The 14,105-nt window shown below is 35.6% G+C and overlaps 1 long non-coding RNA gene across 4 annotated transcripts in view; it reads right to left on the reverse strand.

The window, feature by feature from the left end:
* Positions 1-1,626: 1,626 nt before the first annotated feature.
* The window catches only part of LOC129048574 (uncharacterized), a 133,336-nt gene continuing 120,857 nt past the window's right edge, over positions 1,627-14,105 (reverse strand). For all 4 annotated transcript variants that reach the window (XR_010138762.1, XR_010138763.1, XR_008511009.1 and 1 more), the window contains one exon: positions 1,627-1,901. This is a non-coding gene — a long non-coding RNA (uncharacterized LOC129048574). The remainder of the gene's footprint in view (positions 1,902-14,105) is intronic.

The raw sequence follows: 14,105 nt of genomic DNA on the forward strand, positions 1-14,105 counted from the left end.
ATTTTTTAATTCCTTTGAGATCAACCAGGCATCTTAATATGTAAAGTTTACTTAGGAAAAAAAAGCCCATAATTAACTAGTTCAAAACCCCTAGTGAGGTAATTAAAGTTGTCTTCATCAACTGTGTTTGATGTTTATCTAGTCACCTTCCTGTGTCATTGATAACTCTCAGAGACCAACTGTGCAATAAATGTTGTCATCCCTTGGACAAGGGGGAGAGGTACTAAAATCTTGTCATTTCCTATGATAGAAACCAGGATAAGCATGTATTCTGCATAAATCCTGAGACATTTGGTACACAAATATTGTTTAAATTGATTTAGTCTATGTTGCAAACCTTCTTATAATACAACCTCAATTTCTACATTTCTAATAATTTTAGCATTTCTGCTCACTTTATCTCCATAAGTTGTAAAATCTTTTTTTTTTTTTGGTGACAGTCTCACTCTGTCGCCCAGGCTGGAGAGCAGTGGCGCGATCTCGGCTCACTGCAAGCTCCGCCTCCCGGGTTCACGCCATTCTCCTGCCTCAGCCTCTGGAGTAGCTGGGACTACAGGCACCCGCCACCACGCCCGGCTAATTTTTTGTATTTTTAGTAGAGACTGGGTTTCACCGTGTTAGCCAGGATGGTCTCAATCTCCTGACCTCGTGATCCGCCGGCCTCGGCCTCCCAAAGTGCTGGGATTACAGGCGTGAGTCACCGCGCCCGGCCGTAAAATCGTTCTTGGGGCTTAATCTATTCAATTCTTAAGGCACATACTTAATTAGTTAAGACAGGAAGATAATTTATACACAATAATGGTAAGAAATATTTTTCAACAGTGATGTCCAAGCTGTATTTTACAAATAGGTAGCTATAAACAGGAGGAGCTCTTTAATACCTACTCTGTTTCAACTTAAAGCAGTTAAGTTTTTCATTTTCTCTCTTAGAGAATTTTTTAGCATTTTCTGAGAAGGTGAAGTAGGGGAGTGAAAAATGGCTTGCCTCCATGGAACCCTTCTAGGTTCCATGGCTGGGCTACAAATTAAATTGACATTAGATAGATTAACAGGAAAAAACCCATACTTAATTACATATGTATGCATGAGAATCCCACAAAATATGAGACTCAAAGAAGAGTCAGATGATTGAAGCTTATATAGCATCATGAGCTACAAAAAGGAATAGGGGCTTGGGGGTTCAATGGGTGGTAGCAACACAAAGTATGGGAGAGGAAGGGGAGGAAATATATGGTGAATAAAGATTGTCTTTTAGAGCAGATAAAAAATATCTTCGGTAATAAAAATTGTCTTGGAGAAGCCCTCAGAAGAATAGGGATAGTCTGTTTGAGCATGTTGTCAATCTTCAGTTCTCTCTTGTGATCCTAGTTAACCTTCCCTGGTTGATAAGATTCCTGGGAAAGAGATTCATGACAATTGAGTTCTTTTTGGAGGAGTCATCTTTAGGGAGAAAATGGGAGCTCAGGGAAAGCCTCTGCCTACATCTGCTGTTGCCCAAGTGTTCTCGGTTCAAAGTAATCAGCATATCAAAGCATCATATTTTGGGGTGCTATTTTTTGAACTCTTTCAGTGTTTTACTGCAATTTTGAAAGAAAATGTAAATAACAACAATGTAGCACATTATAGTTAACAAAGTACTTTCACATACATTAGCTCATGATTTCACAAAACAACCCATGAGGCGCAGCCCAGTGGCTCACGCCTTTACCCCAACACTTTGGGAGGCCAAGACAGGTGGATCGCTTGAGCTCAGGAGTTTGAGACCAGACTGTGGTGGCATGTGCCTGTAGTCCAAGTTACTTGGCAGGCTGAGATAGGAGGATGGCTTGAGCCCGGGAGGTCAACGCTGCAGTGAGGTATTTCATGCCACTGCACTCCAACTTGAACAACAGAGGAAGACCCTGACTCAAAACAAAAAGAAAAAAGAAAAACAAATGAACAAAAACAACCCATGAGTTTAACAGAGCAAGTATTGGGATTATTATTTTCCTGTGTTTTTTTTTTTCAAACAGAAGAGATTCATATAGGTTAGGTAATTTGCCCAGTATCTCACAACTAATAAATAGTCAGTAAACTTGAACATATGTATGCTGAGTGCAAGAATTACTTTCCCAGTCCCTACCAAAGTTCTTTGGCACACAATTGGTGCTCAATACCAGGCCTAGAGGCATTACTTACATTACCTGTAGTTATATGCTGTGTTTTTGGTAAATCTTTGAAAAATATCAAAAGGCCTATATGAGCAAAACTCTCTCACAGGACTCCCAGTGAAGCTTGAAAAATGACTTGACTAAGAAAATCCCTTTAAGAAACTAATTCGTCCTAAAATTGAAAAAATACTTTTATTGTAGTGATTTATTTAACCCATGACAATGTTACACACCTTCTTACAACTTAACATTGATATATATAGAGTCTATTTTTTTAGTCTCTTTCTTAAAAGCTTATTCTTGATACCGAAATTTCACTGGAACACATGTTTGGCCAAAAGTGGATTTAGAGAAAAATGTAAGGAACAGAGACTAGGACACGAGGCTTTTATCCTTGGAGATGGGAAACCCTAACCACTTCCAATGCTAGTTTGAGAGTAGCTCTGAAGCTGAAGTAGTGTTTGAGTCAGAAACCAAGAAACAGAATGCTGGGAAGGGCTTCCTATGGGAGAAAATCAAAGATCAGTATCTGGACCAGAGGAATAATCTCAACATACGTATACATGGATAATTGTTGGGCAGGCTTCCCTTGCTTGTATAGGATACAATCTGCTGATACTTTCGGATCTTGAACGATAAACTCCATGCCATGGTAGAACTAGAATCATAAATATGCCTGTGCTAAGATCATCCTTTCCAAGAATGAGAATACACCCCCAAATCACTTAGGACTCTCGTAAACTCTGACTATTTTCTGGTCAACTAACAGGGCAGGACACAATGTAAATTACCTATAGGAAAAATCTGCAATTGGGAATAAAAGTGGAGAGTGGAAGACATCAGATGCCCTTGTTACGAATATAAATGTAAAGAGGCTGGGAAGAGTAGAGAGAAGGCAGGGATGGGGAGAGGTTCTTCAACAGGTACAAAGTTCCAGTTAGATAGGAGAAATACCTCTGGAGGGCTATTGCACAGTAGGGTGACTATAATTAACAATAATGTATTATGGTTCAAAACAGTTAGAAGAGACGCTTTTGAATGCTCTCATCACAAAGAAATGACAAGTGTTTGAGGTGATAGATGTGCTAGTTACCCTGGTTTCATTATTACACATTGTATACATTTATTGAAAAATCACACTATACCCCATAAATGTGTACAGTCATTATATGTCAATTAAAAACAAAATAAAACTCAAACTGAAATGTATATTTTTAAAGAAAATTTTGCAATAGTGGCATTAGTAAAATAGTTAAATGATAAAAAATAAATGTAAAGGATTGTAAGCTTCTCAAGGTCAGGGATGTGTTTTCATCTCAGTTATAATTCCAGCACCTAGAGTAATGCCAGGCACTTCATTGTACACAAATTTTATTGTTGAAAATTATTTCACAGATTCATGGGAAACTTCAGCCAGCTGAAAGCAAATCAGAATTGGCAATGAAAGACAATCAATTGGAGTGAGGGCATTGAATTGTCCTTAAGAGAACATTCTGTAAAGGTATGGAAAGAAAATTAAGGTAAATATCTATGGACCTATCAATCCCTTACCAATTGACAGACCCACATATGTGTACATTTATGAGCTAAAGTAAATTATACGTGATGGCAATTATGAAAAGGAAAAATACTAGTATCAAGTATGGTAGGTAATTTACAATTCAAGGAAATGTACAGCATTACAAGACAAGGATGTTCATTTTCACCTTTCCTATTCGATATAGTCCTGGGAAGTCCTAGCCAGAGGGACAGATAGAGAACAAAATAAAAGGCATCCAAATTGAAAAAGGGGAAGTAAAATTATCCCTGTTTGCTGATGACATGATCTTATGTCTAGAAAAACCTAAGGACTCCACCAAAGGATTCCTAGATTTGATAAATAAGTTTAGTAAAATTGCATGACACAAAATCAACATAAAAAAGAAAAAAAAAAATCAGTGGCATTTGTGGCTGGGCGCAGTGGCTCACGCCTGTAATTCCAGCACTTTGGGAGGCCGAGGCCGGCGGATCACGAGGTCAGGAGATTGAGACCATCCTGGCTAAGACGGTGAAACCCCATCTCTACTAAAAATACAAAAAATTAGCCAGGTGCTGTGGCGGGTGCCTGTAGTCCCAGCTACTCGGGAGGCTGAGGCAGGAGAATGGCATGAACCCAAGAGGCAGAGCTTGCAGTGAGCCGAGATCGCACCACTGCACTCCAGCCTGGGCAACAGAGCAAGACTCCGTCTCAAAAAATAAGAATAAATAAATCAATAAAAATAATTAGTGGCATTTTTATACATCAACAACGAGCTAGCTGAGAAAAAAATCCAGAAGCCAATCCCATTTTCAATGGCTACAGAGAATAAATAAAATATCTGGGAATAAATTTAACTAAAGAACTGAAAGGTCTCTACAAGGAGAACTACAAAACACTGATGAAAGAAATTATAGATAAACAAATGGAAAAACGTCCCAGACTCATGGATTAGAAGACTCAATGTCATTAAAATGACCATACTGTCCAAAGCACTCTGAAGATTCAAGGCAATGCCTATCAAAATGCCAATGTCATTTTTCACAGAATTAGAAAAAAACCATTCTAAAATTCATACGGAACCAAAAAAGAGCCCGAATAGGAAAAGCAATCCTAAGTAAAAAGAACAAAGCGGGAGGCATAATATTACCTGACTTCAAATTATATTACAAAGCTCTAGTAACCAAAATAGCATGGTACTGGTATAAAAATAGACACATAGATCAATGGAAAAGACTAGAGAACTGAGAAATAAAGCTATATAGTTATAGCCAGCTGATGTTTGACAAAGCTGACAAGAACATACATTGGGGAAAGGACACCTTTTTCAATAAATGATGCTGGGGAAATTGGATTGTTATATGCAGAGTAATGAAACCAGATCCCTATCTCTCACCATATACAAATATCTACTCAAGATAGATTAAAGGCTTAAATGTAAGATCCCAAACTATAACAACTCTAAAGAAGAAAAACTAGGGAAAATTCACCAGGACATAGAACTAGGCTAAGAATTTTTGAGAAAGACTTCAAAAGCACAAGTAACAAAAACAAAAATAGGTCAATGAAACTTAATTAAACTAAAAAGCTTCTGCACAGCAAAACAAACAAACAAAACCAGAGTGAACAACACCTGCAGATTGGGAGAAGATAATTGCAAACTGTTCATCCTACATGGAAGTATCCAAAATATACAAAAAAAAAATCAAATAGTCTTATTAAAAATTGGGCAATTACTTTGGGTGTCTGAGACAGGCAGATAACCAGAGGCCAGGAGTTCGAGACTAGCCTGACCAACATGGTGAAATCCCGTCTCTACTAAAAATACAAAAATTAGCTGGGCCTGTGGCAGGCACCTGTAATCCCAGCTAGTTGGGAGGCTGATGCAGAAGAATTGCTTGAACCTGGGAGGCAGAGGCTGCAGTGATCTTAGATCACGCCATTGCACTCCAGCCTGAGCAACAAGAGTGAAATGACTGGATAAATAAAATATGTTATACAAATACAATGGAATACTATGCTGTCATCAAAAAGAATGAAATTATGTCTTTTGCAGCAACATGGACGGAACTGGAGGTCATTATCTCAAATGAAACAAGCCAGACAAAGAAAGTCAAATATCCCATATTCCCACTCATTAGTGGGTGCTAAAAAATGGGTATACATGAATGTAGAGAAAAGAATGATAGACAATGAAGACTTAGAAGGATAAAGGGGTGGGAGAGAGGTCGATGATGAGAAATTACTTAATCAATTGAAATGTAAGTTATTTGTGTGATGGATACCCTAAAGCCCTGACCCAATCACTATGTAATCTATGCGTGTCATAAAATTCCACTTGAACCTCATAAATTTATACAAATAAAAAATAAATTAAAAATAAGAACATTGACTAAGCAAAAAAGTTAAAGTGGTGAAATGCATTTTCAAATATCATATTTGAGCTTGAGATTTGTATTCAGTTGCATTAAAATAAAATTTAAAACACATTAAAAATTAATGCCAACTTAGAATCATTGTAAGAATCATTATGGATACAAGAGAAGTATAAATACATTGCCTTTTAGGAAAGTGAATGAAATTCTTAACAAGAAATAATTAGGAAAGGGTGGCAAAAGGTATGGTGCAGACTGTACTTACTAAAGAAAAGAGGAAAATTAAGGTGGATCTAGAAAGTTTATTCATTAGGAAGAAATTTAAATTAAAAATTAAAAAAAAAATTTTTTTATAATTTTTTTATTATACTTTAAATTTTAGGGTACATGTGCACAATGTGCAGGTTAGTTACATACGTATACATGTGCCATTCTGGTGTGCTGCACCCATTAACTCGTCATTTAGCATTAGGTATATCTCCTAATGCTATCCCTCCCCCCTCCTAAAAAAAAAAAAAAAAAAAAAGCGAAAAAAATATTTTTGTTGTCTCTCATTTTCCCAATAAACAGAACATAATTAAACACTATGTATTTGTATTTAGATTTAATAGATGTTGATATTTCCCATATATGTTTCAGAACCTTCTTTTCCCCAAATAAGTAGAGTTGGTACATTATTACCATGGAAATCTTATAGCTACCTATGTAAATATATAATATCAGGAATCTTTAGAAAAATACAACATTTTTAGTTAAACATAGGGGAAGCCAAATATGTTTATTTAAAGTTTTGAAGCATTCTGCGAAGAATAAAAGATAAATTTTGAAGCATTCTTTGAAGAATAAAAGATAAATACAGATAGAGATACAGATGATATGGATCTGTATAGTACTTCTTACTAAGCAGGGGCTTCCTCATGGATGTTTGTAGCTTTGTAGACAAGAATCTTTACAAATGTTTTCTTGAAGCCCAGAACTTAAACTATAAATAAAGATGCTTCAGTTACATAAATTGTCATACTTTAAGTAGTACCAAAATAGTCTTAAAGAGGAATCCTGATCATTTTGGCAAAATGTCATGTGTTATTAAAATAATGTTTAAAACTATTAAACTTGATAGAACAAACTGCACAGTTAATGTCTACTTCAGGAGAGACCCTTACTGAGCATACAAAATTCCCTCATATTTTTTGAAGATTCCTTTATGGCTGGGATAAGAAGTCATTTGTTTTGCATCAAGGTTGAAAGGTAGACACACATAAGAGTGAACTCTGAATAAAAGCCATTTCCCAGGTGAAACATTAAATATGACAAGAATGTTAACAGCCAATAATAAAAAAGAGATCTTGTCATGCCACAGTTCAATAAAATGTTTATGACACAGTTATTAGATCTAATCAAATATTGCAAGAAAAGAAATATGGTTATGGTTTCAAGCAGGTATTGACATTGAGTCCTCCTTATCAATTTTTCTTAATTACAAAGAACATCAAGCTAACAAACCAAACTGTTATACTCTGTTAATATAGCAAATTAATCTTTCACCAGAAAGAAAAGACACTTCCACAAGAAATTTCACATTGTTAGGTAAAAAATAAAAGAAATTATGTATCGAAGCAGAGGATTTTTCTACATACTTCCTGGTGCAGAAGAGACACTAAGAATTAATCATTGCATTCAAAACAATATAACAAAAGTGACTCTAATAGAAACTCTTGTGGCTTTTATTTTCTTGTGATAAAATGTGTTTACTCCTAACATCACTTCTTCTAACATATTTCACTCCATTTGTTTTGTTTTGAACTTTATTTTGATTTACTATTTTTTTTATGTAACTGAGGTATAAGAAGAAGTCTTGCATCATAATTCAAATCATTCAGAGACCCGAATAACATTTTTGTCCCCACTATCAATTAACTTCTTAATCTTGGCCATGTCACTTAACTTTAATGCACCTCAGTTTCCTAATATGTATATGCTATGAGGTTATAACATAATAATAATGCTTTCTAGTACTATCAGTTTACATTTCAGTATTCTGCATTGATACTGTAAAAGTTCCCCATATGAGATTCCAAGTTCTGTATTTCCAAAGATAATTTCTTTTATCTGCTGCCTGCTTAAGTAAACAAGTGTTTTCTGAGAATTTTTAAACAGGGTTAAGAGAAAATAAGAATTAAAGATTACCTAGAAAAGTCAAAGTATTATATGTACAAACCAGTCTTTTGTCCCCCAAATTCATTAGATAATTTACAGTTCCATATTGCTTATTGTAAGCCCTACATCTTAGTTGCATACAAAATAATTCAAGTCTTCAGCACATTCAGAAAGCTGTATATGCTTCATGCTGATTATGTCTATACTAGCAAAGTGAAAAATCAAAGCAATTATTTCTCCAATGAATTCTGTAAGCAATTAATGTGGATAATATGAACAAAAAAATTTAAAAGATTTCTTCTTCATTTAATGATTTTTGCTACTTTTAACAAATTATATGTTGAGATTATGATAAGCATTCATAATTTTCTCCAGTAGGGAGTATTTTGTAGTGTTTAAGGGTTTGAGTTTTGGAGTCCAACAAACTACTTTCAATTCCTGAAGTTCTGATTAGGTGTTGAAATTCTGGGAAGTTACTTTAAACTCTTTTTTTTTTTTTTTTTTTTTGAGACAGCGTCTTGCTTTGTCACCCAGGTTGGAGTGCAGTGGCGTGATATCGGCTCACTGAAACCTTCACTTCTTGGGTTCAAGCGATTCTTCTGCCTCAGCCTCCCAAGTAGCTGGGCCTACAGGCACATGCCACCATGACTGGCTAATTTTTGCATTTTTAATAGAGACGGGGGTTTCACCATATTGGCCAAGCTGGTCTCGAACTCTTGACCTTGTGATCTGCCTGCCTCAGCCTCCCAAAGAGCTGGGGATTACAGGCGTGAGCCACCGCGCCCAGCTTTACTTTAAACTCTTGTGTTTCAGTTTCCTTAAGAATAAAATAACATTTAGATTCAATGGTTTAATCCACATAAAGATCTTAAAACCACGCCAAGCAGATGGAAAGCATTCAATAAACATCTATCATTATTGCTTCAAATTATTATATACTGTATTATAATAAAAGTAATACGATATCAAAAAAGTTATAATATAGAAACATATTATATTTTATAATATTGTAAGAAACTTTTTTCAAATGTAAGAAGAGGTTGTATATGCAAGTTTAATGTCATTATAATCCTCTAGAATTTCTATTCAAAATGAAAATCCGTTTGTAAAATAACTATTAAAAATGTTGGGCAACTGTTGTATTTGTATGTATCATCTCTCAAAACTGGTGGTTTATTTTTGCCTTCATATATAACATCCAAACTACCAGGAAAAAAATAGTACATAATAAACAAGAAAGAAAAAGTATTCAAAATGAAATAAAGAGGTAACAGCCTCTTAAGCATTCCTCGAAGCAAAAATAGCAATTTTTTTAAAAAATTTATTTTTATTTTAAGTTCTGGGGTGCATGTGGAGGATGTGCAGTTTTGTTACATAGGTAAACATGTGGCATGGTGGTTTACCGCACCTATCAATCTATCACCTAGGTATTAAGTTCAGCATGCATTAGCTATTTGTCCTAATGCTCTCCCTCGCCCTACCCCACCCCATGACAGACGCCGGTGTGTGATGTTCCCCTCCCTATGTCCATATGTTCTCATTGTTCAACTCCCACTTGTAAGTGAGGACATGCAGTGTTTGGTTTTCTGTTCCTGCGTTGGTTTGCTGAGTATAACGGCTTCCAGCTCCATCCATGTCACTGCAAAGGACATGATCTCCTTTCTTTTTTATGGCTGCATGGTATTGCATGGTGTATAGTACCACATTTTCTTTATCCAGTCTATCTCTGATGGGCATTTGGGTTGATTCCATGTCTTTGCTATTGTGAATAGTGCTGCAATGAACATATGCATGCATGTATCATCGTAATAGAATGATTTATATTCCTGTAGGTATATACCCAGTAATGAGACTGCTAGGTTAAATGGTATTTCTGGTTTTAGATCTTGGAGGAATCACCACGCTGTCTTCCACAATTTACAATCCCACCAACAGTGTAAAAGTGTTCCTATTTCTCCATAACCTTACCAGCATTCGTTGTTTCTTTACTTTTTAATAATTGCCATTCTGACTGACATGAAATGGTATCTCATCGTGGTTTTGACTAAAACAGCAATAATTTTTAATCAATGTTGTGTCAGTTCCTATCAAGGAAAACTATAGCTGCTACTCCTTCTACTTTCTGACATAAAGTTTTCACCTGTAAGAAGTGAAATGTAAAACTTCACCTTAACATCCAAATTCAACAATCAGAAGGTAGTTCGCTGAAAATATAATTTTCAAAAAAGCAAAACAAAATTTTAAAAGGTTTCAAGAAGAAAAGATTTATGGTCTTAATATAAGGACACAGTTATCCAGGATTTCAACCTTTGATGAGAGAGACTTTCATGAATCTGAAAGAGTTTCTGTAGTAAAGGATTTATGTCTGAATAGTTGCTATCTTCTCAAACCTCGCTAACTATTGTTCTATGTTTTAATCATATTATCCTGGGTGAGATATGGTAAGGACAGAGGCAGATCAAGAAAAAGAAAGTGAAGTTTTACAGTTTTGTTACTTATGGTTCCCTGGGGGGAAAACATCATACAGCACAGGCTTACCCAGGGGAAGCACCTGAGTTTGTCATGAAGCAAAAGAAAGTGCAAAATTGTGGGAGGAATGGGGTGAAGCAGGATTAACAGGCTTAGGATCGGCTAGTTATATTTAAGAGCATGATCCTGTGAAATGCCTAAGCACTGTTACTGTTACAGCACATGGTTTGGTGATATCTAACGTCTCCAGAGGTTTTGGGAGGAGCCAGGGTTTATATGGGAACAGTTAGTGGCCATTTTCTAGATATTAATACATCAATTCATAGAAATTAACAGTACAAATAATTCACTATGGGAGTAAATGTTACTCGTTCATTGTTTACAGAGAAGTCCTAAATGACTAACTCAGAACAAAATTTATGAGGCACTTTTTTCCACATCCCACACCTCCCGATCAGTCATGTCTCTATTTCTTCCGTAGGTCACTGATCACTACCTCAAGATATATAATTTTTGTTGCTGTTCCTTCTTCTCCTGGAAGATGTCAATAGAACGAGTAAATTAGATCAAAATAAGAGTAACTTGTTACCTTTCCTGAGGAAGATTTAATTCTACAAGAGGGTATAAGACAGGAGTTCTCAAATTTGGCTGCACTGTTGAAATATACCTGTAGAGCTAGAAAAATGACTTAGAGGGTGCCAGTTCTGGAAACTGATTTAATTTGTCACAGAAGTAGCCTGAGTGCTGGGATTTTTAAAAAGCTCCCTGGATGATACCTATGTACAGTGGAGGTTAAGAACTGTTTGTCTAAAGCAATAATGTCCGTGCTATTGCTTATACTTATTTTTGTTAATTGATGTCCCATTTTGATTAATACATAAACTGATCTCACAGAAGTTTGTGGTACACCTTTTTGAGGATCAATGGATGAGGGAAAGGACAGTGTTTTACAGAAATAATATTTTACCATGGGATGTGTTTTTGGCACTGCTGAGAAACAGTTTTTACTCCTGATAATGCCCTTTAGATCATACCACAGAAGTCACAGATGAGATTAATTCAAATTAGTTTTGTTTTGGCAAGAAGATAAATGGTGTACTAGCACTCCTTTCTAAAGTGAGGCTTGTGAAACTCATTGTAGCAGATTTATGTTGAATCTGTTTCCATACAAATTTGTGAAATAGATTTGTGAAATACAAAGTGAGCAGATTTGAGTGGAATCTGTTTTTGCTAACTCGAAGATCTGCCTTTGCAGTTCAGCCATATGTAGAAAGGGTTGTTTATTCCTCTCTCACTCAACTAGAACTTTTCAGTGGCACCTTCAGTCGTTTCCTATTGTTGTCTGTCTTAGAGGATTGTTTTAAAAAGCTATAAGGATAGCCCCTTCCCTTCCAGAATTTACAACCAACTGGATAAGGATGATACATATTAATAAGGTTGTTAAGTAGTAACATGTGGATATAAATAAATGTGCCAAAATGAGTAATTCAGAAAATCTGTGCCTTAAATCAAAGTATTTTTGTCTTGGTTAACAAAATCCAGAGATATACAATTGAGGAAGAAGGAACTAAAATAACCAAAAACCTCACTCTAGCACAAACTACAGCCAGAGGACCAAATGTGGCCAGCTACCTGTTTTTGTATGGCCTTTAAAATAAGGATGATATTTACATTTTAAAATAATTTTAAAAAGAAAAGAAAAAGAAAATTTCACATTAAAATTATCCAAATTTCAGGCCAGGCACGGTGGCTCATGCCTGTAATCTCAGCACTTTGGGAGGCCAAGGTGGGTGGATCATGAGGTCAGGAGATCGAGACCATCCTGGCTAACATGGTGAAACCCCGTCTCTATTAAAAATACAAAAACTTAGCTGGGTGTATTGGCACGCACCTATAGTCCCAGCTACTCATGAGGCTGAGGCAGGAGAATCACTTGAACCCGGGAGGCGGAGGTTGCAGTGAGCCGAGATCATGTCACTGTACTCCAGCCTGGGCAACAAGAGTGAGACTCCATCTCAAAAAAAAAAAAAAAATTATCTGAAAATCAAATTTAAGTGTTCACAAAAAATTGTACTGGAACACAGACACACACATTTTTGCATTTCAAGAATTAAGCAGTTGTGACTGAGACCATGTGGCTCAGAAAGCCTACCATATTTACTGCTCTTTACAGAAAAAAAAAAAAATCCTGCCTTCTTTTTCTTTAGAATTTTTAAACCTGTAAAATTGGATAAGTAAAGTGAAAGGTTGCCCAGTTTGTGAAGTTGGGGTAATAGTAAAGACAAAACTTGGAGGCTGGGAAGAAAGGAACCTGGCTACAGTGAAGTTGGTTTGTTTTAAGTTTTGGTTTGCATGAAAGCTAAGGTAGTATACATTCATTTAACAACAATTTTTCAAATGCTTAGTCTGCTTATACAATGTGCTGAATTGTGAAAGTATAAAGAAAACATATATGCCTACACGGAATTCATATAATCATGAAGGAAAGATATATGTGCACACAAGTAATTAAATAAATATTAGTTTAATCTATGCTGAAAACACAGTTTAAAAATTGGAAGCTAGCACCTACTGATATCTGACACATGCCTTGGCATACATTCTTTTGTCTTTATGTTCGAGCTTAGGAACATTTATTCTCTGACATTGTTAATTTCCATAACACTAGCCTCACTGCTTTGATTCACATGACACTCCTTTTAAAATCTGCCAGTGAGAGCCATTCTCATCTCATGGGTAATATACAAAGGATTATATCAAGGCATTCTGTATTTGTTTTAATATTAAAATATTTTATGTTTCTTTTTAGATTAATATAAAATACTACAGTTTGAATTCTTTATTACGTCTGTATTCCTCATGTGATATTTATGTAAGTGTTAAGTACATGTCATTGTGATGCATTCTAGAAAATAATTTAAGTGGTATCCTTGTTGTTAAAATATCAAAAGCATCTAGATCAATCTGGGAAGCTTTTATAGAGGAAATTAATGGATAATGAAAATCAGAGGAGCTCACCAGATGGAGATATGGGAACTGAAATAGAGTAAAAGCTTTTCCATTCTATCTTTCTTGATAAAAGTTCCCTTTCCTTTTTATGAAAGTAGGTGAAATGAATTAAGAGAAATCAGAAATAATATTATAATATGGAAAAGGGCCTAGGCCACATAGGCTTCTGGAAATTCTTACATTATTGCAGAGAGATTGAGACATTTTGGTTTTGCTTCCTTGATAACAGTTGGCATTTCATGTAAAAGAAAACCTGTTAGGAATCCACAGGTTAAACTGACCTTTGTCTTCATCAAATGAAGCCCCAGATGTTCATATATATGGGAATATGGGAGAGGGACACTGTAGCAGAAAATCATGAAGTCACAGATGTGGTTCCAAATAAAGAGTAATCACCTTTATCAGGGTATAGTGTGGAGCAGTTGGGAA

This window comes from Pongo abelii, chromosome 1, assembly GCF_028885655.2.
Source record: "Pongo abelii isolate AG06213 chromosome 1, NHGRI_mPonAbe1-v2.0_pri, whole genome shotgun sequence".
Lineage (NCBI taxonomy): Eukaryota > Metazoa > Chordata > Mammalia > Primates > Hominidae > Pongo > Pongo abelii.